General features: G+C 33.0%; 1 protein-coding gene across 1 annotated transcript in view; it reads left to right on the forward strand.

Annotated features, from left to right (window-relative positions):
• Nucleotides 1-22,924, forward strand: part of LOC143910200 (very long chain fatty acid elongase 7-like) — an 81,776-nt gene that overhangs the window by 23,875 nt on the left and 34,977 nt on the right. The window lies entirely within an intron of this gene.

Below are 22,924 nucleotides of genomic sequence, written 5' to 3' on the forward strand. Positions count from 1 at the left end.
CCTATTTCTCTTCCATATAAAAAGAAATTTCATTAAAAGAATTTGTCCTCTGAACGGTTCTATAGTATACATAGTAATATGAAAATAATAAATTCAATTTTATTGCTTGTCCATAAAGCTCACTACACATTGTACAGATATGCGTCCTTATTGTATAATGATTTCTTTTTTATTATTATTATGTAGTTTGAAGTGTTTTCAAAACTATTCCGTAGCCTACGAGTAGCAGCTGCCGTTTGGTTTTTTTTTACTTTCTGCTCATTCGTTACTGAGTAATAATATTTCCTATTGTACCGATCGCAAATGATATCCGGTCTTATTATGTAAGTGAAACTTGATCGTAAATTTGAGTGTAAGCTTTTAGTATTTTTTAAAAATGAAAACGAATATTGTGACGGAAACCTTTATGCGCGAAAAATGAGTCCCACGTTGGGACGCGCCAGTGAAAAATTACTTAATTTAATGAACCGGAAGTGGGATTTTTTTCCTCGTGGAAAGGTCAAAAATGTTGTGCCCACTACTCTGTCCGCACCCCTGAACGTATTAAGCTGAAAATTTATATTTCTATCCATTGTGTACTAACTTAGAGCTGGTAGGGTTTTGGTCAGAATTCGTAAACCGGAAGTAGTATTTTTTTTTAAAACAATATTTCATTATTTTTTCATTATTTTATTTTGACCTTTTAAATTGTTTTAAGCATCTTGATATTTAATATGTATAATAAAAATAGTGATTTTAAGTAAAAATAAAAAAAAATTACTTAAATTAATGAACCGGAAGTGGGATTTTTTTCCTCGTAGAAAGGTCAAAAATGTTGTGCCCACTATTCTGTCCGCGCCCCTGAACGTATTAAGCTGAAAATTTATATTTCTATCCTTTGTGTACTAACTTAGAGTTGGTAGGGTTTTGGTCAGAATTTGTAAACCGGAAGAAGTATTTTTTTTTAAAACAATATTTCATTATTTTATTTTGACCTTTAAAATTATTTTTATTTTCTTGATATTTAATGAGTATAATACTGATAGTGATTTTTAGTAATAAAAAAAATTTGAACAAAATCTGACAACCGGAAGTAGATCTTTTGTTTTGTGCAAGTTTCCATATATTTGCGCTCAATTTGTATCGCTATCATAGTCATCAGTTCAATATCGAATTTTGTTTTGTAATCTTCTTATATTCATCAAATACATAGATAAAGTCATGAGTTGGTCACACCCGAATTTTTTTTTTAACGTGAGTTAGTTTTTCTCACATTTTCGCTCGGAGCTCAAGCGTGACGCGTCTATTCAATTTTTTTTTCACTTGAGCTTTATCTTTATCTACTCTACATACATCGGGGTTGGGTTCGTGATTTTACTGTCTCGTAGTCACGTCTTTTATCCACGTGTTTCAGTGTTTAGATTGGCGTTGCATAACACGTCAAAGGAAAGTAAAAGTCAATCAACGTAAGTATGTATGTGGGATGTTTGCATTTTAATTAACGCCAGTGCACGGTTAAATAATCGCCGCTAAACGGTTTCGATTTATGGCTCTTTCACGATACATAACAATGGATTACGATTGCGTCACGGGTTGCCGTGTAACGTAACGAATGTAAAGGTAGGCAATGTCTTGTATCATCATCATAAATCAATGTCGGGCCCTTGAATCGTACGCGTCGCGAATGGGTCGACACCGTTCGGTAATTGACTTTGTGTTGAGATAACTGTACAACATTAAAAAAAATCTTTTGATATATGTACATACAAACATACATATATGTACCCATACTTGTTTTAATTTTTTTTTGTATTTTTTGAATTTCATAATGTTTTATTTTCTTCTCACGGTGATGCAGTATGGACGAGTGCTTCCGTTTTAGTGTTGTAGTTAGCCAGGGGTGAGGAGTCGTTAAAAGAAAATACGACCCGAATGGACCATTGCTCTAATCTCCATCCTATCCCTAGTTATAAGATACATGAATTTAAAAGCGATTTTTAAATCTGTAATTAGCTTAATGGTGCGAGCTGTCGGTGGGGGGGTTCACGGGTTCAAACTCACCACAGCGAATTTTTTTCATTTTTCGTACGAATTTCAATTTAAATTTTTTATTCCAATAATGCAACCGGTGATTTTTATCTGTCGTATAATAAAAAATCTAAACGTAAAATATACAATAAAAAAATCTAACCGTAATTCAATTGAAAAAATTATCGGGGATTCAAACCAATTAACTGAATTTTTCGCTTGAACTATGTATGTATGTACATTGCATTTTTCGATTTAATTTAAAGTTTCTTCATGTGAATATAAATTTTAAAATTTTGTTTTTATAATGCACCCGATGACATTTTATCGGACGTATCACCATAGTCCTTCCGCTGTAGGAAGACATTTAGGTAAAACGCACATGCTGTCTCTTACGCCCCATTTCGACCAATGTTCTACTGTCTGCACGAAATGCTATTGGTCGATAGGCGGTGTAAGTAGACAGCATGTACGTTTTTTTTCTAACTCTTCTTGTGTACAGTGGACCAAATATATATGTACATTATTGTGTAAAAATAAATAATAAAGGTGAAATCGGAGTCGCTCGATTTAAACGACTCTTGACTCCAGACATAAAGCCCTGCTAAGTTTACTGAATATTTCGTTGATTGATGATGTTCAATATGACTAATGACATGTCTTAAAAAATGTTGACAATCGCTGTTTACTCATGCAACAGTGATTTACGATTTGAATAATAGTCGTGTTTTGTCCTTGTTTTGTCCATTTTAGCGATGACGATTAACAATTAATGACGTTCTTAGGTTCCGTTTCCAGCAGCATAGACTAGTGTTAGCATACAATGCTTTGAACAAAGTAGCCACGGGTTCAAATCCCACTGGTTTCTGCCGGTCAGACTTTGGATTTGAGGTCGGTTTTTTCCTATCAGAGTTTGCCAATTTATCTGATTTTCATTGAAACGGTTCCACCAAATTGGCAACCGTATCCATTTTATTGCAAATCTCGAGTTTTCAGCAATTTCTTACCCATCTCTTTCCACCCATTACCACTATGACCAAGGGTACCATTCGAACATGTCTTTCGTCCGTTCTTCGAACCATGTGACACGCCCATTATCATTTCGATCTCTTTACCCTCACCATTACATCAACCACCTCATATTTCTAACCCACGTATTCTGTTTTCTATCACACCTCATTATGTCAAGCGTACAACGTCGTTGAGTGCACTGGACCTTATTATTTTATTATTATTTTATTTTATTAATTGAAAAATCAACAGACAGGATGTACAGAGATAGGTATAAAAAAAAAAACAAAAAGTAAATAAATAATATATGTAACATCCGAGTCCAATAATAGATTTTTACAAAAATTAAAAAGATAAATATAAGGAAAACAAAATTAAAAAGTAAAGAATAAAGGCATGACAAAATATGTAGTACATTGCATAATTAAACTATAGTATTAAAATATTTGGAAAAGGTTATAAGATAGAATATAAGAAGAAATTGAAATTTACAAATATAAAAAACAAATGAAAAAGGTAAATACAAAATAAACAAATGAAAAGGAAAAGAATGAAAGCTATAATATGATTAAATAGCACATTACATAACTAAACTAAAGTATAAAAATAATGGAAATATTGGAAAAATAGAATAGGAGAAAAAATGAATCAATCGGTCAAGATTCTCTTGATGTTAGACCTGAATTGATGTAGGGAAATACCAAACAGATCAACCTCATTCAGCTCTCCGTTAAACATACGATAAACGCGCTGCAGATAAAAATATTTTTGGGAATTAGTATTGAAAGGATCAAGTGAAAAGAGTGCAACGCGTCTAGAGTATCGAACTGGGATTCTGAAATTAACCTTATTCAGTAAATCAGAACAATCAAGAAAACCATTTATGAGCTTAAAGAAGAATATAGCATCAGAATGTCGTCGCCTGACAGAAAGATTGTTAAAAGAAAGGATTTTTAAAATGTCGGAAACAGTAGAATGGGTATAGGTAGGAAAAAGGTAGCGTAAGGATTTAATAAATTTAAGTTGAACTTTCTCAATACAATTAATATGGGATAAATAAAAAGGTGACCAGATAATTGAGGCAAATTCAAGGTGAGACCTTACAAAGGAAAAATAAAGTAATTTTAGTACATAAGGATCATTAAAGGGTTTTGTTGAGCGGAGTAGGAATCCAAGAGATTTAAATGCTTTGTTGGTAATAAAAGAAATATGTTCAGAGAAATCTAGTTTATTATTGAGTATTACACCAAGATCCTTAATAGAAGATGACGTGTTAAGGATTGAATGATTTAATTGATATTGATTAGTAATAATTGACTTATTTCTAGTGAAATTTAAAATAGAGCATTTTTCTAGATTAATAAAAAGATCATTATTTAAACAATATATAGAGAATCTATCTAGATCTTCTTGTATCTTATGACAATCGTCTATGGTGTATATAGGTTTGTAAATTTTTAAATCATCAGCGTAAAGAAGTATAAAGGAATGTTTGAAGATGTATGAGATATCATTAATATAGAGTAAAAAGAATAAGGGACCTAAATGCGACCCTTGTGGGACACCGGAAGGAATATGTCTAAGTGATGATCTAAAACCATTGAGAATTATGATTTGGTGACGATTTAGTATATACGAAGAGATCCAACGAAATAAATTTCCTCGGATTCCGAGGGACCAAAGTTTATTGAGTAAAAGGTTGTGATTGATTTTATCAAAAGCTTTAGAGAAATCCGTATAAACGACGTCTATTTGGATTCGTTTGTCCATATAAGATGTGAGAGTACTAGTGAAATTAAGCAGGTTAGTCTCTACCGATCTCCCCTTAAAAAAACCATGTTGTTCAGGTATAATGTAGTTTTTGAAATTGGAGAAAAGGAAATTATAGATAATTTTTTCAAAGATTTTACTAATGACAGATAGTTTAGATATAGGACGGTAATTCTCAATAAGATTCTTATCACCTTTTTTAAAAATAGGGGTGATGTAAGATAATTTCCAATAGTCAGGAAATTTACCGTTAGACATAGAAAGATTGAAAAGGATTGTTATGGGAAGAGATAATGGGACAGCACATTTAACAAGGAAAAAAGAAGGCAAACCATCACAACCCGCACCAAGATTAACATTGAGAGAGTTGATGTGACTGAGTACAGTAGATAAGTCAAAATGAAAAGTAGATAAGTTACAAGAAGAAGTATCTGTATTAGAGATAGAAAGGTTAATGGTAGAATCACTATTGAAAGTGGAGTCAAAATAGTCAGCAAAAATGGTACAGATTTCAGAACCATGTGAAGCCGACTTATTTCCATAATACATTACGGAAGGATATGAAGAGGAGGTATTTTTTTTTGAATTTATATATGACCAAAATGATTTGGGATTAGTTCTAATATTATTTTGAATAAGAGAAATATAATTTCTAAAGCAGATTAAAGAATATTTTTTAATTCGAGCTCTTAATAGTGAAAAACTTTGATAATCTAAGGGATTTGAATAAATTTTAAATTTTTTATGGAATTTGTTTTTTTCTTTTATTATTTTAATAAGAGACGATGTAAACCAAGGGGGATATTTGGTACGTTTAGATTTAAGAGTAAAAGGGACGTGGCATTCAATAATATTTTGTAAGGTATCGTAAAATTTTTTACAAGCTAAATCAATATTTAAATTGGACAAAAGTGAATTCCAATTGATATCGCTTAAAATTGGAATAATTGTAGCATATGCAGCATTATGCATTCAATATATACCTTATATATATACAATATATAATTATATACCTTATGCAGCATTATGGTATTCAATGCCTTAATTTCTCACGCATACGTCATACGTGTGTGTAAATAAAATCGTATGATATAGTTTTGAGCATTGATAGCGTCGATGTGACGTAAAACTTGATAACATTTTGATTGCCTGTGAATCAATATTTATATTGAAAGTTATGAATCGATTGTACATATGTAGATTAGAGCAACAATGACTTTCCAACGAAAATAATTAGTCAGTTTGATCGGTATCCCAGTTATTTTGTATTAAGATTATGTAGATTATGCGAAAAATGTATGTAGTTCCGTGAATTTAGATCATAATAAATGAAAATAATTATCGTTAATTTCAACGACTTTTCGCAAATCATTGGCAATGTGCATGCATTGACGTATTATTTTATTATATTTTATTTTTTCTTCTATTTTTGTAATTCTCTTCAACGCCATCATATGGAGCGGTTTGTTGTTCAAATTTATTCGCATATACGTCTCACCAGTGTTGAAATAAGAAGAGGACCGGCCATCATAATCAAGCTCGATAGTTAGCTTTTTCCACATCATGGATTTCAAAAATTAAATAGGCCACAAATTATGGAGATTTAAAAAAACAAATTTTAGAATACCAGAAGTATACGTTATGCTAAGAGGATGTGGCGTGAAGACCGATCGTGTTGAGGAGACGCGGGGAAATGAAGGGGGGGGGGGGGGTGAAGCGTCTGACATATGCTCCTAATATTGAGCACATGACTTGGAACGGGTAGTCAGCTCACACACATCCACGTACACATTCTTTCGTCATTTCGAACGGGTTGGCTCGGCGGGCGTGTAATGCACGCACTCGACTTTTTGTAATGCACGGAGCATGCTTTTTATGTACATAATGCATTTTATGTACATAATCTTATCTTATCACGGTTTATTTTATACTTATCACTTATCATGTATTATTTTTTTTAAATTTACGATTTTTTTTATTTTTCACGAGGGAGGGGCGCTCCGGTTCTTTTAGTGGGGGGGGGGGGGGGGGGGAGAATTGGATTCTCGGTGAATGGTCCCGGAAGGGAAGAGGCTAACGGGCGATCGAGCTCGTCCTGCGCGTCTCCAGGTGTTGTCGGGTGTTCGGTAGTTGGAATGCGGTCACGGGGTCAGGTGTCGGGGGTCCCCAAGCTCGGTCCGCGGCCGGCCTTGCCCGCCGCGCCCGCCAAGGTGACGTGACCACCACACCTGATGGCAATCGTCGTGGCGCAACTGGCCCCCGTGTCGTACCGGCCGTTCGCTCACTCAATCAGTGTATCGCGCGCCGCTCGACGGGACGTTCGCCGACTAAGCGCACGTCTCCGGACTGCGACTCTTTAACTTAATTAAATATTATACATACATACATCGCGTTTCTGCTACGGTTCAGATTATATTCCAATAAATACATATATTAATATAAATATATATATATATTCAATTTAATACTTTTTTTTATATATCGATCGGTGTTTTTTATTTATTTTTTCACTTTTGGTGATTTTGGTGTTTTTGTTTGAGGTATGTACTGATTTTGATTTCATTTTTCTTTAGTTTAATTTTTTTTTTTTATATAATATATTTTTATATTTTTTTATATTTTTTTATATATAATATAAATCAAATTTAATATATGTACGTCCAATTTTTTACACTCTCATTTTAAAACATAATTTAATTTTGATTTTTCGCGGTCCAATTTTTGCGCTTGTTCCAATGTGGTTTTAGCAAGGTTGTGGCGTTTTGGATTTTTGGCTGGAGTCAGACTTGTCTAAAATCGAACGACCCCGATTCAGTTTTCGCATTTATTTATTTTTTTTGCTCAATTGAATTATAACTTGAATGACTCAGAGCTTTTTACTTTATCTATGTACGTAGTAACAATATATTTTTTGATTTTTAAATTCTTTTTATTATTACTAAATTATGTTCACAATTTTAATCCACTGTTCATTTTCTATTTTACGATTTTGATTTAATTTTGATGTACAGCATAATTGGAAAAAGAGCTCGAAAACCTATTTACAGTAACAGTATATAAAGTTTTGTGATCATGCTAAAGTTAAACTTGAGATATTTACTGACTCGAACTTAGAATCGATCACTTATCACGTTTTTGTGATCTTTTTACTTTATTTAATATAATTTAATGGATTATTTATATTTTTCGAGGTCTAATTTAGCGAAATTTTCACGCTTGTTTCACTGTGGTTTTAGCATGGCATTGAAATTTTAGTTTTTTGGAGTCGGAGTTGGGGTCGTCAAAAATCGAGGAATTCCGATTCCAATTTCAGCTTTGGATCGCATTTATTTTATTGCTTAATAATATACACACGAATATTGAATTACTATCCAAGAATGTCTCAATATTTCATATCACTTGATTTAATATAATTAAACGGACTATTTTGATTTTTTACGTTTTAATCTAGCAAATTTTTGATGCTTGTTCCGATGTGGTTTTAGTCACTCAAAATTTACTTTTTTATATATATAATTGCGCATTTAATTTTCTTATTTGGCTAAGAAGCTATATATTTTTAAAATGAATGTTATTCATACTATAATTTGTCACGTGTATTCCCCACGCAACTAAAATTTTATAATTTTATAGATAATAAATATATTACGAATGTTGCTTTATTTTTTTACGAATGTCTTTATATCGATCGATAGTTAGTTTTATGATATTTAAAAATATTTTATATAATTTGTTTTGTGGGAAATCATCAATTCATCGTAATCCGGCCCCGTCAAACTGTCATTCGATTTTTCGAGTCAATATTACGACTGCGTTCATTCTAAAATTTTCGATTTAAAATTTATTTTATTATACATACATATGATGTATCGACCTGAATTAATTAAACATCCGTTGTTGTTTATTTTATCATTTAAACCAATTAAAATGCACAATTTGCTTTTTTTTCGATACGAAGTTATTTTTACTAATAATTTATGACAATTACGTACATAATTGAATAATAACGCTCAAAGCTATGTATGAGTATTAACATTAACACCTCATATCATTACAGCCGTGATTTATTTACCGTTTACATATAATAAAGTAATGGAGCTTAATTAATTTAAATACTCATTACAATACTCGTTTTGTTTAATTTGAATATTTTTTTTTTTGATTTGGAACTATGTGACACGATAGAAATAACCTTGTTTGCCAAACCGCTTTTACTTTTTTACGACTTTTACATTTTATTCTCTTTTTTAAAATTCGTCCACATTTATCATAAATTTAAATTATTTTAATATTCCTCGGAAGTCTGCACAAAATTGAAATTGTTTGTAGAGTGAGAATTTTGATTGTGAAACAGTGAATATTTTGACAGTACTCTATTTACAATATTATCAGTTGATATGATATATTTATTGCAATATATCTATGTATATATACCTTAAAATCTTACCCACAGTAAACATAGATTCTCCGTTATACATATCTAGAAAAGCGTCAAATCCCAAAAGTAAACATTTTCCTTCCCGTATCATGTCGTGATTGAGGCTACATATACGTACTGTATTACTCCATCGATTCTATAAATAGTATTCTAAATATGCATCTATTTTGTAGAATTTTATTATATTAAAATTTTAACGACATTTTATGAGTCTTATTCATTTTTATTCAATTTTTTTTAATCGATAAAATTTGACAAACATAAAAATTCACGTCGTCTCATTGGATGATGATTTTCAATTCGTTTTCTTATCCCGAATTATATTTATTCAATATTTTTTCAGTCGAAAATGCAATATATTAAAATTTACATAAATACAAAGCAATTTTTATTTTTTATTGCATTTTGCGAAAATATGTTATTCTCTTTGTCAACTTTTTTACAAAAACCCATTATTTTTTAAGCAAATTATTAAGTTTATTTTTCCAGAGTTTAGGTTACTACAATTCACTAATTCATTCACTTTATTTTAAAAGACAATCTCTTATTTATTTATTTTTGTAAGAAATATATTTTTAGAGTTTGAGAATACGACCTCTAAGATGAGTGTTTTCTTGGACGTTGAGAGGTTAATCATAGGACAATTTGTAGTGGCTATTTAAAATTTTGTGAACAATGATTAGATCGTCTCTCATACTTTTTAATCTCATATCTAAATTAGCCGAAGAAGATATTGTATTAAAACATGTGCAATTTTTTTTAAAAGCTTATATATTTAGTTTGGGCTTGTTTCGTATTTCGTTTGAAGCATATTGAGCTTTTTATCAAGAACAGGTGGTAATAAAAAGTATGTGAATGAATATACATACAAATGCACCTATATATTGATTTTGATTTTTAAATGCTTTCTATTATTACTAAATTATGTTCACAATACATCTTATATCTATTTTAATAGCTACTAATCTACTGATCATTTTCTATTTTACAATTTTAAATTAATTTTGTTAGTAATCATAGTATTATATTATTATAATGTTAATATGTACAGCGTAATAGGAAAAAAGGAGTTCAAAAACCTATTTACAATTCGCACCTATGTATATATGGGCCGAGCACTCACTACGTACAAGTAACTAATGTCATAATTGAATATTTTTTTATCCAATTAATTTGATATTTTATGAAGTGTCGCACCCGTCTATATTTAGACTGCTGGGCGCTGCCCGATGAATATTCATAAGCGAAAATTCATTTAGATCGAACGAACAGTACTAGCTGTACATTCTGCCGTCACAGTGATCCACTTTTAAACATTGTTGACGAAACAACCTGTTGCAGTCGATACACTTTTATAGATCTGTGATCTGATCTCGAAATGCGTTTTTCAATTCGGTTTCGCAAAGCGTCGCATGTTTGCTTCCTTATCGATAGGTGTACAGTATGGGTACCTGGCTCAGTGTCGCAAACTGATTTGCCTGCACACATGGCCCAATTTGGCCCAGGAATGCTGATTTTGGACGAATTATTCGCTGCGTAATCGCTTGGACGTTGGCCGGCTAGCGTCGAATACATATTATATACATGTGTAGGTACACGAATTTTATTGTATATAATTTTGACTGGTCGTTCGTGTGAGTTTCGACACTATGTAGTTTTGTACGCCGAATGGAGTAACTAGCGCCCCCGCAGTATGCAAGTTGTGAAAGATATGCAAAAGGGTCCATTAAAGGTCGTAAGTTTCTATTTGATTTTTGAACCAAAACCAATACCTATGTACATATGTATGTGCACTTGCGAAAGTGGTAGTTCCGGAAATCTTCTTTTTTTTTTTTTTTGATGACTATGTTTTGTAATATGCAAAAAGAATATTTAATTCGTGTGCAAATATGTATTTTATCGTGCGTGTCAAGTTTCAAGGTTTTGCGTACGATTTTAGAGGTTATAATGATCAGTTCATTGGCATTGAGTGACACACCTCCGCGTGTTGAGAAGCCCTGCAAAAATTGAAAATAGGATATCCTTATTGCTTTCTCCGTATGTGTAGGTATGTGTGTTAGTGTTGTGAAGTGAATTTAATTGGCGTCTGTCTGTCTGTTTGGATTTTTATAGCCTTTTAAAATTTCGTCTAAATTGTAAACCTTGAATTTTGTATAATTATGCGACTTGGAGAAGTGGTTTTTTTTATATATTATATGTATTGTGTGCTAGTATTTTCCTTGTAAAAATCATTGAAATTTATGTAAATATACAGAGTGTAACGCCCCTTTGAAAAATTGGCAAACGAGATTTGCTAAATTATTTTATTGACTGTTCGACAGATATTTTATATTTGTATATCCAATGGGATGAATAATCATTCTTAAACAAATAAATTTAAAGTATTTTTACCATAGGAATTTTTATTAATTAATTTTGCATAGAAGATGGGCAACAATTCAAACGATCAGTTTTTTCAGTAAATGGTCGGTAACTTTACGAAAATTTAATGATAACATACAAATATGTACATATTAGTTGAAAATGAAGTCACTAAATTTTTTGATGAACTCAGTCATTTTTTGGGCAGTATATATACTGACCAAATCAAATCAAGTCACTGACCAAATAAATACTGGCTAAATGTATTATATATTATTTTTTTCCAATACAATAGCAACCATTTTAGGAAAAAAATGGTTGCTATTGTATTGAAGTTTAAGTTCAATTTATACCTGAAGGCCAATGTCTAGTTCATAGAAATCACAGATATAAGATTTGCAATTGATGTTTAAATCAATACCTTTTGTCTTAATAATTGATCTTAACCAGGGGTTTTCAACCATATTGTACAATTGATCTATTATATCCATATACATACTAAATATTTAGTTTAAGTCCATGTTTCAGCAATATTTTATTAAATTACAATTCAGAGCAAACATTTTTACCGACGACAGTTTATTGTTTGACATATTTTATTCGTGAGTAGTTGATATTTGACAGTCAACTTCCTGCATTCTTCTTAAATCAAAATATTTTATATTCAGTATTGTCACTTCAAGTACAAAAATTAAATGTAATGTGCTGGCCCTGCATACATATGTACATATGTTCATATATTGGCTAAATACGGTATGTACATACATACAAAATTCTCCCCTTAACTTTCTGACCGTGGAAATATAAATTTCAAGACGTAAACTTTAAATTGAATATATTCTTCTACTTATATTAACTAACATAATACAAAAATACGAGCAACCTTTAGATGAAAATATTCTGGTTTAAACTTTTTATTAACACCATAAAAAAAACTCCAATTCAGACTGAATTTAACTTGAAATATAGGAACTGTACATATGTACTTTCTTCTAATGAAATACCTACTACTACTTTACTATAATATGCATTGACGGTACACTAGTGTTGTACTTGATGACATATCATCGCATGGGTGTTGGCATATTAAGTTATTATATAAAAAAATTAAAAGAAATGCGTCGGTTCGATCAACATATGGTCGAATTTGTTTCAAATACCTTTTTAATGTATTTAATTTAATATTTATATTTAATTGTTTAATATGAATTTTAAATGGTAAAAACAATATAAAACACTATAAACAATATAAAACAACGATAGAAAAATTAATTAATTAAATAAATTTTCAATAGATGGCGGTATATTCTCTGCCAAGAGAATATACATTGGTAGAAAATAGTGTACATACATATTTATGTTTATTTTTTTTTATTGTATTGTATATACGTTTTGGCAGAGGTTTAGCTGTGACGTACATATGGATGTCGAGTCGAAACGAAATAGTACTATTATAGTACGGCGAGCGTTATCTCAGACAGACAGACACATACAGAATAGCAATATTATATATATGATGATATGTTTGAACGATTCACTTCGTTTAATTAAATTAAACGTCACCCACAAAAAACTTGACTTTTAAAATTCCAAACACTTTTAATATGGGCTTCATCTTGAGTTGTTAATAGACCTTCGACCGACCTTCAACTTTCGTAATTACCTTTTCGTTTTTCAATTTAGCACTCTTCGAACGAACGTAGATCCATCCGGCTGCCACGTTTCCCTAACCCCTTCCGTGCCGCGCCACACCTGCCCCGCCATCTACATTAACCCCGAAACGCGTCGAAACTTAACTCACGCGAAATCGACAATCCCGCGTAATTGGAGGTCCGTTAAATTGCCTCGCTCGAGTAAAATCGAGTGAAATTTCGGCATTGTGTGTGCGCGTGTGTGTATCGTTGTTTGGCAATGTGTCGGTGTGTGACACACATGTATTTCGACGAAGCCACCCGCTTTCAGACTCTCCAATTGCGCAAAATTGTGGCCAGAGAGAGGCCCGCCGAAATTGCGAAATTGACAACACCTGACGACGTTCAAGTGCGCGCCGAAAACGAACGCAGAATGCGGACGTGTGACCCCGCGGGCCGCCTGTTGAGAAACTGTGATTTTTGTAGCTATCCTCTGCTATGGTCCTAGATTTAGTGCTTAGTCTATGTAGCCCATAAGATGAATTTTATACTACAATAAAATCTTGGCAGATTTATCTGTTGATAATATGCCATTTATTCATTGGCGAAGGGGGAGCTTCCACTCTCGAAAACTACCCCGTCCAGCAAAAAAATCGTAATAAACTCGTACTCATCTGAGAAGTGCTAGTTTTACTGTCGGGTCTCTTGATTTTAATCGTCGGTCGAGTAGTTTGGATTGAAATATTAATTCGGTCATAAATTATTTATGTATATATAAATTTTTTTAAAAGATAACTTAAGATTTATTGTGTGAATGTTTTTTTAATGATAATAAAAATCTCGTAAAAAATAGTTCGCGCAATATCATTTACGCAGTTTTCTGTACGCCGAATTTTCGTGCGCCGGAGATCTACGCACGCGATTTTCGTAGCGGCAATTATCAATTCAATTCAAGTAGCAATTCAATTTTGCGACGTAACCCGTTTACCGTTTATTTTATCCTGCGCGGCTTCGTCGAGATGCCGCTTTAACTGTATGTTTATTTCATACAATTTAAAACATAAATGAAAGTAATTTTTTTACAAATTAATCACCAACTTACCCTAAAAATATAATAAAGCTGTAGCAAAAGAAAAAATCACGGTGTTGTTAACGAAAAAATAAAAAATCTTCTCAGAAACGCTCGTATATGCTTTACGTAATTCAGGAGTAAACTCATTTCTATCATTTCACTTTTATTTTTGAAGACATTTTGCAGGATAATGTTGTATTATTTTTGTTGGTGAATAGAGTAGCAAATAAGGATGAGCGTACAAAAAAAACTAGCCCAAAATATCTTGTGAATTATTTATAACTGTTACAAATGGGCGCGAACGCGATTCAATCGGGGTGGCGTAATATTATGAGCAGGGACCGTAATAGGAAAAGGACCTCAAAAACCTACTTATGTACAGTTTTGATTATTATAATATTTAACAAAGCTACTGAATTTAACCAGTTTTAAAACTCTGTTTAACGTTTCGGCTTAACCTGTGTTCAACCTATTCACAATAACCAACAACGCCCTCAGTATATTTTGATATACATATGTGCATATTTGAAAGAACGTATTATGTATTTATATTATTGATTTAAATATTTGACTGCTGATAATAGGTGGGCGTCCATACAAAATAGAAAAGCTCTGTACACCCATGTACATATTATATTACGTACAACTTTATTACCGAAGATGCATACGAAATTAGAAAGGCGTAACACACGCCCTCTTGTCATCGACTTAAGACAGTTGTATCCTATGAAGATATTTCTAAAAAAAGTACTACACGTAAATAATGCTAATATTAATGAATTTGCCCATGGGGAAGGTTAATGCCCCAGTATGTACGAAATATACGTTCTTCTTAACCCATTAAACGCCGTGCGTAGCGACCGTTAGCTTAATTAAATTTTAATGAAAAGACACGCACACGATCTGAATTTATTTCTCACTTAACATCGGTTGATAGTTTGATACATATGCATTCTTCACATTCCCTACATATGTATATTGACGATTTGCATGACGTTATTGTATAGGTATAATAGTGTAATTTGTTTATTGTATGTAGGTATACACGTTTACTAGTAAATAAATCCTTAGAAGCATTGATAATTAGCTTACTATTATTGCAATTATTGCGTCTTTATTATGGGTGCAGTGTTTAATTGCCAATGGCCAATTCCATTGCGCGTAATTTTATAGTAATTATGTAAATATTTACGGAATGTAATATAATTTTTACTTATATTTTATTTTATTTTTACATATAGGTAAATATATCATATATTTATGCCTTGACTGGAATTACTCCAAGGGGAGTCACATTGTTAGATTAATTTATGTATCTATGTATGTATGTACATCTGTAAGTACTAACAATTTTTCCAACAACAGTACATATAATATAAATAGAGACATCTATGGACAATCAATACATTTTTGATACACAGCTAATTTACAAGAAATACATTATGTAGGTAGCATTTATAATAGTCGACAAATTCGAGATGCTAATAACTCGAATTTGCGATAAACTGAAGGGGAGGATACTGATTTATTGAATCTGCCACAACAATTGAGCTAGAAAAATCGGAAAACTCTTACAGTCGATCTGTGTTTTTTCAATAACCACAAGACCAATTGATCCCACGACCTATGTACATATGTATCTACTGGTATGCATTAACTCTACCAGTCATACCCTACTTTTCTAAGGTTATGCTTATCAATACGATTCTATTACAGATGTTTCATGACGTTTCGGAAGAATTTTGCACTGGCTGTTATTATCAATGTATGTAATTACGACACTTACTAGATGCAAGTGATTTGCAAAACATTATGTGATGTCGTGATGTAAAAGTGAATTCTTTGAAGGTTGTTTTTCTACTTTCCTCCGAATTTTTCATCTGATTAACTTTTACCATTGCATAGTTTCATGAAATAATGACGTTGCTCCTTTAGTTGCTTCATTATAATAATCTTCACATTAAATCCATCAACTCTTTGTCGTGCTAACTCTTTCCATAAAATACCTCTATATCAAACAATCCATGGTCGACCACTGTAATTCTATCCTAATCGCATTATCAACATAATCTGTTTTATATACAAAAACCCTCACGTGAGGCCATTACCCCTTTGTCGGATATATAATAAATATAGTAATGTAAAATAGAACATTAAATTGCCTTTTAATATTGCTCGGGTGGATGAAAGATCTTGGTTTTTGATCAGCTCCGAGTCATTCGAAATACCGTCTACGGTTTAAGTTACATTAAACAGTGTTGCACTAAATCTGATAATTCTTAATTAAAAACTGTAGATTTGCATAGCATACATACAAACTATCGTAGTAGATAAATCGTTAAAACTCAAGATGTGAACGAGTCTTTGCTTGACCTTCGACAGTGGGAATTCCTCCAGTCCTCGGTGGTCTCGAAGTTTCCGATGTGTCTGCGATTTCCGACTTGCGCAATTTCGCTGATTGTTGACGGACTCACGTTGTGGTAAAGTCGCAATTTGCGTCAAAGATTATTCTATTTATTTAGTAATTCTCACCGGTTCCCTCGGAGGATAACCGGTTATTGTGCCAGTCCGGCTTTTGCGAGCTGGTGCCAGTCCGGCATCTAGACACTCTTCCGGGAAATTGAGTGTTCAACTTCGTATGTAGTTCGCGTGAACCAATTGACGTCTGCTTGTGAATCGATCAACACATGTATATGCATATGTAGGTTCAGGAAATGCGCTGAAATTGAATTTTTCGAACTTGTACATACATACATATATGGAAAATCCTTTTGTAGTTGCATAGTATAGGTGCTAATTGGTGACGAACATTACTAATATTGTATGTTAGTCATTGTTGTCGCCTTACATCAAAGCAACCAAAATTCACAACATTGTATTGCGATAAGAAATTGCTAAGACAAAATTGCAGACATACAGAATCGTACGGCATGGCATGGCATGCCTAAGTAGACTCCAGCTGTGAATGGGCGTCTTATGACGTTGTTAATTCATACGATCTTATATTTTGACGTTTCTCCTACATTTCTTCAATTATAGAAATCATCGTTATCGATTACTGTCAAACAGGTAAAATATATCACTAAAAACCGTTCAAATGAGGAGTTTTGGCCTGGCATAGATTAGGCGTGCCAGGCGTAGTTTTTTAACGTGTGCAAAACTCTATTAAAAAAAAGTGCACCAATCTGTGTGTCTGCGCCTTTTTTCTCATTGATATCTATCTATATTGGCGAAAAAATCGCTAGTAAATTTGCGTAAAGATTTTTCCGTTTGAAATGACATGTCATATGAGATCGAATCTAAATCTACTTTTAAATATGAGTTTTACTTACGTGTACGTAATTACTTATAATAATTATCATAGAAAGCTGAAATATTATCAAAATCAAAAATAACTACATATTTATCAAATTGTAGCGTGGACGTATAAATGAGTTTCCGAAACGGAGTAAAATACGTAGGAGTAGAGGTAGTCTATTGTTCTTGATCCGTCGGCCTGCCAGCTCCGAATGAAACACGGACCAAAACCGCCGAATGTGTATACTCATCGGGTACTCACCACACCGAAAGATCATTGGTCGATGGATCGCGAGACCTTATTGGCTGTTGTATACGGCTTGTTCATATGTCGAGGAATTTGTGGCGCGAACATGAGATCAGGTGATCAGCGCTAGCAACAGTGGTCGACGACCCCCAGTCACCTAATCTCTACATTACATTAGTATCTAATTTTAATGTTAGTGTACAGCATAATGGCAAAAAAAGCTCAAAAATCTAATATACAGATTTACATTGTAATTTTTATTACATATTATGTAGACCTTTATTTTATATTAATTTAAATTTGATAATGATTTGGTGATTTATCTTGAATGTCTCAATTCGGATAACTAGTATAGTGCACTTTTACCGGATATAGTTATTTTTGTTATTGCAATATTGTATGATATTATTTTTGGCATATTGTATAATTATATGAAATAATTTCATATTTACTGAACTCTGACAAACATAGTCTCACTTCAATGATATATGTAGCTTGTTCATACGTAGAGGCTTTTTTGATGTGAACGCTAACGTTACGTTACAATATGATTTGTTTTCAATTATTATTTCCATACAAATCAGCATTTTTTCATACGAATTAAAGTTAGCCATCTCTTTAGTTATCGAAGTAGTAGCCAAGGGAATCTATTGAAGAGTAAATACCTACATACATACATAGTTTCATTTCAACATGTTAACGTTTGTTATTGAATCAACATGCTATACAACATGGTGTAAATTGCATTTTAAGGGGAAGGTAGTGAGCGGGTTGACGCGTTTCGATTTTTGCGTATCATCACGCCTTCGCAAATTCCGATGATCAGTCATCGGCGAATTTCACTTTTCTCTCGTGTTTACACACATTACATATTCATGACCTTAAGCGACGAATTCGCTTTGCGGATAAATTATCAGAAATGGTAATGAATAACCAAGGATTGGTTGCGTAACGCGAAACTACGATGGATTTGAAAAGTTATAGGCTTTTTTTTTTTACTATTGTTTCCATTATTGTTGAGTTGCTTAATTGTTTGTTTATTATATTATAACTAGTGTAGGGCCCGTTGATTTCAACGGGTGGTTTCGAAAAGAAATTGAAACTCGAATAAAATAAAATTAAAGATATGGAATCGACTGGTTTCGGAAAGACAAAGGCACAAAAAAATGAAAATTATGAAAAAAATGAAAAATATGAAAATAATGAAAAATATGAAAATAATGAAAAATATGAAAAAAATGAAAAAAAATTTTTTTTCGATTGTAAAGGGTAATCGAATATTATGTACGTAATTTAGAGCATTTTTACTATCGAGACCGTAGTCTAATGGTTAGCGTGAATGTTCTGAGCCCAGGGACCCCAGCACGACCCCGCGATCCGGAATTAATTTTATTTTTCAAATATCGCTAAAATATAAATTAATTTCAATAATTTCAATTAAAAATATATATTTAATTGTTTTATATGAAAAGAAAAAAAATGGTTCAAAACCTCGCTAAATAAAATTATTATAATTACGTATTTTTATATGGCGAGAAGGAATATTTCAATTTATGGTTAAAAAAAAAGGCAAAATGTAGAATTGAATTTGGCGTGATGCACGTGACCATTAGCTCAATTTAGACCCATATTCAGGCTATTTGGGGTGATCGGTTCGAGTCGCGACAAAGTCTCGTCGAAAAATTAATTTATCGATTCGTTCATTATGTTCGGCGAGAGTTAGGACACACACACACACACACACCCACACACACACAGATTACCGTCGTTATATATATGATATATGATCTCGCATGTTTCTTTGTGGAAATGTGGATAAAAAGCTACTGCCCGGGGTTGGGCTCTTATTGCATGCGAACATCGCGTGCGTTTTGTCTCTACAATGTACGTATGTACATATGTATGCATATGTGAATAAAGTCCCATTGCGCTTTGCTATATATATTTTGGGATTTAGGAGTGGCTTTTTTAATAGGAATTTTTGGCGCCGGTGTTTTTTATTAATTTTTTTAGCCGGAATATGGTTTTTTCATAAGTAAACTACGTGTATAGATAAATTAAAATAGGACTCCCTCTTCTTTTCGATTCTGAAATAATGCCGTTCATACTTTATAAAAACGTTCCCCCTTTTCCTTCAATTTCGAATTAGTTCAATATGAAGCCATTCACAATCCATTGCTATACGAAGGCCTCTCCAATACCTTCTGTTCGTATCTGTTTTGAGCTACTCCATCCATCTCATCCCACACATTTTTCTAACTTCATCCACTTGTGACTTTCTTTGAACCCTCTTACATTTCTGCGGGTACCATTCGAGCACTTGTTTCGTCCATTCTTCTAGTTACGTGACCCGATCATTGCCATTTCAATATCTCCACTACATAATATATCAACTACCCTTACCATACTTATGTATGTATATACTCCGTTTCCTATTTCTCCTCGTTATACACACGTTAACGTGCTACGTATAACACTTTATATGTATGTACTTCTTTGGATGAATTGAACTTTATGCCAAATTTCTCATCCATTCGTCATATCTTGCAAAACACATTAATCGCGAAGATCTTAAGGTATAATTGGCATTTTGAATTTGAAAACAATGTTCATTCGCCGAAATGCACGACATCCCAATTTCATGTCTTTTATTTCCTCTTAGCTACCAGAAATATCAATGATTTGAATAATTTCGTATATTTTATGTACATATGTACATACATATACATATATAAAAAAATATGGGCTGCATTTTTATAAGCTTTTTATTGTTAACATTAAATCCGGGTTGATACGATACGAGTATACCTAGACCGAGTCGCTCAGATGAGTCACTCGGACGTTACTCGTAATGTGGCAGCGTCCAAGTTCACTCCTATTGTGTCAACCTGGTATAAAGCTAGATTTCATATTTGAGCAATAATATATTCATTCCAAATCTTTACAAAATCCTACCTTTTATTTTAAATATAATTTATGTACAAGTCAGTATTTCAATTATATAATAATACATATGCAGGGCCATGTAGAGGGGGGGGGGGGGAGACGGTACAAATTCTTGGGACCGGGCAACTTTTAAGAGCCTGGTTCGAAATGGTAAGCGATGCAAGCAAAGCCTGCAAATTTCCGTCTGCTTAGCTTTGGCCACAAGTACTTATTTATACATAAGTACTTGTGTATACATATGTTATACGTACTTATTATGGTGCGTACACATTAAGCCAACAAAGGCAAACTTAGTTGGGACCAGTAGCGTACAAAATATTGAATTAAAATTAAAATTGAATCAATTAGAAATCAAATTTAAAGAGCGACTTTTAAAAAATAATTTTCGGAGAAGCTGGTTTTTTTTTCGATCGTAAGTGCGTATCGTCGTAAATCGAGGACTACCCGTATATGATTGTTGATGATCTAATTTTAGCTCAATCTCGAAAGTTTATTTAAATTGTGTATATTCTGTTTTAACTTTCAGTACGAAATTTTAATATAATAATTATACTTTTAATTTTGATATTTAATTTAAATTTTTGATTTAATTTTCGACTTATAATTTTTATTTCGGTATTTTGTACGCTACTGGTCCCAACTAAGTTTGCCTTCGTTGGCTTAATGTGTACGCACCATTAAACGTACAATTATTTTTAATCGGTTTTCTTTGTCATTAAATTAAATTTTCCTCCGGTCCCGAATTTTATCTCGGCGCCTATGTATGTGCATATGTACATATAGACCAAGTTTCCAATAAGAGTATTTGAGCAGTAACCGTTTAACACCATGGCGTTGTTTTTTTTGTTTTGTCAATGTCAATTGACATATGTATGTGGCATCCAATCAATCGATGCGTACACAATTTTTACTCCATACTGCTATTCAAATCATACGCAAGCGATTTTGAAAACATTTATCGATTGAATCGAATGGAAATCGAAAAATAAATCAATAGTGAATACATATAGCGATTAAAAGATACTTAAAAAAGACATTACATGCAGAGAAACGATCGATTGAGTCCAGGCCACAAATGGGCCATCCATACGTGACGAATTCGGAACGGTCGATTTTGTGACACCGTATGCCATTATCATATTGTGGCAGTTTAATCGGACGTCGTACCAGTGTGCGGCACGCGAGAGAGATGGAGATAGAGAGAACGGCCTCGAGAGGCTCGCCCGAAGAAAGTGAGTCGCGATCTCTGCCTCGGTTTCTACAATTACGTAACGCGACGCAATAACCCATTAACCGCAGCGGCAGCCGTACACAAAATCTTATTATTATTTATTATCTCCGCTGACGGTCGACGCACTTGGGCGACCTTCTCGATTTTCGGCCGAGTATCGTATCCCCTCGTTACGGCCCTGTTTTTGTTTCGCACGCGTTATCATCGCGTTCGCTTTCTCCCCGCATTGCCAAATTCGGCGATCGTCGTCGTCGCCGTTGGTCCTTGACGTTGTTGACTTTCATAATTGCATCGGTCGCAATAATGAATTATAAAGCGTCGAAATTCGCGAGTGCTTATCGCGTCCGGATTTTGCGTAATTGATTCGGTATTTCCTCTTTTGAATTCGTCGTCAAAATGTGTGCCGAAACACTACACAGTGAAATTAATTTTGTTCGGTTTAAATGTGCGAATTGACGGTTGATATAAATGGGCTCGGTTTATGAGGTTTTTTTTTTATTAATTTGTATGTCAAATTTCTACATATTTTTAACGATCTTAATCTTTAGCTTAGACATGTCAAAATTTGAAGAGGACATTGCTCTAGCCGCCAACTTACATATGTGCATGTGTATAGTAAAAGTCTTTTATGCACGTGGATCGTATTAGTATGAGTATGTACCCGTGAGCTGCCCTGACCAATGGTCATAGCTATGTCATCAACAACGATTAATGTTGCGCTTCTAGCGCATTACTTATACTGCCAGTGACGTCTCGAAGGCACAGGTGGGTAAGGCAATTCCTACAGGCGGCATATTCTGGCAGAATAAAATTTATTTTAAATACAATAAATAAAATTCTCCATCTGTTCAACGAGTCAAAGAGTAAGTTTTCAATGGATGTATAATAGTAGAGTCGCGTTTGCTACAAATGG

The sequence above is a fragment of the Arctopsyche grandis genome, chromosome 1, assembly GCF_051622035.1.
Source record: "Arctopsyche grandis isolate Sample6627 chromosome 1, ASM5162203v2, whole genome shotgun sequence".
In the NCBI taxonomy this organism is placed as follows: Eukaryota; Metazoa; Arthropoda; class Insecta; order Trichoptera; family Hydropsychidae; genus Arctopsyche; species Arctopsyche grandis.